Raw genomic sequence first — 4299 nt, 5'->3', positions numbered from 1 at the left:
ACAGTCTCTAAGAGAAACTGGACCGAGACGAATTTGGCCGCCGAGTTAAAGCTATTTATAACAAACTATCGGCTCCCGATGGCTTCAGAAACATACTCTATCACGTGACCTTATTAGGGGCCATGATTGGTCAGTTTGCGTTCTGGCGGGAACGGTTCGAAGAAGTTGCCGCTTCGAATAATAATCAGTCACGTGATGACAAGGAATGGGTTCTCTGCTAAGCTCGCGTTTGTTTATATTTAAATGAGAAGAATGGCGATAGCAGTTTTGTATCTAATGGCGATAGGTAGTTTTGTATGTAATGGCGATCGAGGTGTTAGTTTCACTACACATATATAGGCAAAATATAAATACATACAAATGCATATATATGTATGCACGCACACACACATACGCACGCGCACAAAACCTCCTGGCGTATGCTTACACAAGTTAGTTGTTACAGGCGAAAGAAGCAAAAAGAAAAAAATGAGAGAATAACAAGTGGTGGGGAGAAAGAAAAAGGGGAAAAGAAGAAATAGAAACAGAAAATTTGAGAGAGAAAGGAAAAAAATAGATAGAGGTAGAGAGAGTGAAATGTTGGCGTTGCAAAAAGTATGTAACGAAAGTTGGACATTTCGTTCAGTTTGCGAAACGTACACATATAAAATTACATGTATATCTCCGTAAATACAAACATACATACAAATACAAACACATATAGACACGCATACAAATAAATAAATATATATATATATATATATATATATATATATATGGAAAAAAAAGTCAAGGTAGAAAATGCTAAGATAATTTTATATAAAACATTTCAGTACCGTTTTCAGTCATTGAGACTTTTTCAACTGTAAGTATAGAAAACAATTAAATTTTAGAAAAATTAAAAGAAAAGTATTTTTAAAATATAATTTGCATAGTGTTCAAATACAAGTGGCATTTTCCTTCTTACTGCTTGTTTCTGTCACTCTTGCTTATTCTTGTGTGTTCGAAGTCTATGAACTGAGAAAGAATGGATCTCATCTCAACCACCTTCTCTTCATGAATGATTTAAAACTGTTCGCAAAAACAGAGCTTGAAATGGAGAGGCTGTTTAAGACTGTACAAATGTACAAGGATATAGGGATGGAATTCAGTATCTCGAAGTATGCAGTGCTCACTTTGAAACGGTTGGGGGGTGGAGAACAGATTGTAGGGGTATAGAATTACCAAACGGAAAGAGAATGGAAGACCCGGATGATGATGGTTACAAGTATCTTGGGATCCAGAAGCTGGACAATATCTTGCACAGAGAAATGAAAGACAAGCCATCACTGCATATTTGAAGCGCCTCAAACTTCTCTTGAAATCAAAACTCGACTCAAGGAACCTTGTAACTGCCCTCAACATGTGGGCAGTTGCTGTAGTCCGCTATAGTGCACCCATCCTGAAATGGACACAAGCGGATATTAACCAACTCCATAGCATTACCAGAAAAACAATGACAAAGCATGTTACCCTCCACCCTAAGGCGAACGTGCACAGGCTCTACATGAAGAGGTGTAAAGGTGGACGTTGGCTGATTAGTGTACAGGATCAAAAGCGAAAGAAGAAACATAGCAGAATATTTGGCAAACAGCAAACATGATCTGCTATAGTATGCTACTAATGCAGAAGGATTTACCAAAAATGGATTTGAAAGTGCCCATGAATTCCGATCACAAATAGCCGACGAGAGAGAATAAACCCTACTCCGCATGGAATTACATGGTCAGTTCCACCGTGAAACTAAAAACTTAAAAGGCAAGAAGCATCATGGAGGTGAGTCAGCAAGGGTGACCTAAAAAAGAAAACTCAAAACCTAATCATCGCTGCCCAGGGTCAGGCATTGAATACTAACTCAGTGAAAAGGTATATGTAGTGGATCAGACTGCTATAATCATGATCACAAGGAATGCAGCTATTAAGACAATGGTCAGCGAGAGAAATTAAGTTTACTGCCAGCAACTGCGAGACAACGGTCCTACAGCCTACAACTTTCACTAGCTCTAATTCTGTTCTCTTACAACATCATTCTATCTCTCTCTGTAATTACTACTAAACAATGAAGAGGACACAAACACACATTTTACTGCGCATGCTTTTGGATCTATCATTACCTGACCGTCGAGGCAAGGTATTGTGATGAAACGGTAAATAAATATTTCCTTAAAACTTCATGCATTGTTCATTTTTCCCATCTTACAACATACAATTATAACAAATTTTTATTGTCACAACTGCTGACTCCGACATATCATATTATTGTGTACCTAATCAATCTTAGCAGTTACAATTGGTAAATACACTAATTAAAATCTAACTGTTACAATTGGTGACTCCGACATTTCATAATATTGTTTACAAATCAATTTCCCTCGTTACAAACTGGCAATCTCGACGTTGCACTATAACAGGTATCGCTACACAAAATAGAAACTTTATCGTTACAAGTGGTGACCCCGAAGAAGAGCATTGCAGCCTTCCCAAGAACCGACAGTCACAACTGGTGACCCCGAGCGAAAGAATTATTACCTTCTGATGCTAGATGCCGCTGCACTTTTGATGATTCGAACTATAGAACTAGGATATCAACAGTCGCTAAACCAAAGGGAAAATTAATGACAACCTTCGTCACCACCAAGATGCACCCTCCATCGACCTGCTACAGAAAGCACTATACTGCGATGCAATCTACGATGCACTTCACAACAATGCAACACTGCCGACGCACAAGGTATTCGCCGACCATGAAAGCCTATAAGCGCAACATTTTGACAGCTACATGCCGGGAAAGTAACTGGAAGAAAATACGGAAGCCCGCACATGCAACCTTTTCGGCACACACGCTTTTCGTCTCGTCCCGACGTACAAACCTTGCATTGTCTATGAACTTTTGCACGTACATAAGACTCTCACATAGACTTTCAACAACTCTTTTTCTTTACATGCACATCTTTTCACTTTCAGCAATTGACTTTTCACAAAGGACGGTGTTACAAATCAGACATACATCTATATATCGGTATAGATTGTGCATATATGTAAGTATACTGTAAAGTGTTAACATGTATGTATAATATACAATATATATATCATAAAAATAGGTTAGTGTTATTTAATTTCTGAACAGTTTTGCTGCCGTTTGTTTATGTAGTTTGATTTCTTTAACCATCAGTTTCTACTAAGATAGAGACGCGAGTAAAATTAATTATACAGAAACGAAAATAAAACTTTAGAAACAGCTTAAAGGGAGATAAGTGAGAAAAACTTGAAAGTTAACGTAAGATCGTAATCATGTAAAGTAAAGCAAATATAACAAATAATCCAGAATCCTTGTCCAGTAGTGGATCGATCCCAAAATCTAATCAGTTCGTGCCAGTCACGCGTCTAAACATCCATGAAAGTTTCATCCAAATCCATCGAGCGGTTCTTGAAATATCTTGTCCACAGACAAACAAACAAACAAACAAACATGACTGAAAACAATACCTCTGCCTTCGCTAAGGCGGAAGTAATAATAATGATAATAATGATAATCATAATAATAATAATAATAATAATAATAATAATAATAATAATAAGCACTGGGGTCGATTCGTTCGACTAAAATTCAAGGCGGTACTTCAGCATGACCGCATTATAGTGAGTGAAACAAGAAAAGGTAAAAAATACTTAAAATAATTCGTTATTTTTAGAAGTTAAAACATAGATTCCATCTTAGTACAACTTAAATAATTTTCCAATTTACTCTGTTAATTAGTCTTAACATAAATCTTGCAACATATCATTTCCCTTTCTTCTGGTCCACATAATCAGTCTGCATTTTCTGTCACTCGTATAGTGACGTTTGCAACTCAAAACTGTCTAATTTGTAACACCGCTTACCAACCCCCACCAAAAGACCGTCTTAGCAAATTGGTCTGATAGGGGTTCTTCGAACTTTATCAGCTGCAATTAAGTCGGGTAGGAAAGAGTATGTAAAACCAACTTTGATTAATTATTTTCCTTTTCTTGTTTGTTCATTTTAAGGTTGTTTTTTTATTTGGTTCAGTATTCATCATTCCACTCTCACCACCTCCATCCACTACAAACACACAGACTCACACTCATACCTCAACTTCTCCTCCCCCCCACCCTAAACATACCAAGCTCTCCATCTCCTATTCCCAATTCCTCCGTCTACGCAGGCTCTGCAGTGACGACCATGACTTTGAGATTCAGTCTCAATTCATGGTTCGCCACATCATACTACGTGGATATCCCCTCACCACTATCCACACCGCC

The sequence above is a fragment of the Octopus bimaculoides genome, chromosome 2, assembly GCF_001194135.2.
Source record: "Octopus bimaculoides isolate UCB-OBI-ISO-001 chromosome 2, ASM119413v2, whole genome shotgun sequence".
NCBI classification, from domain to species: domain Eukaryota; kingdom Metazoa; phylum Mollusca; class Cephalopoda; order Octopoda; family Octopodidae; genus Octopus; species Octopus bimaculoides.
The sequence above is the reverse complement of the archived record's forward strand: the minus strand, read 5'-3'. Positions refer to the sequence as shown.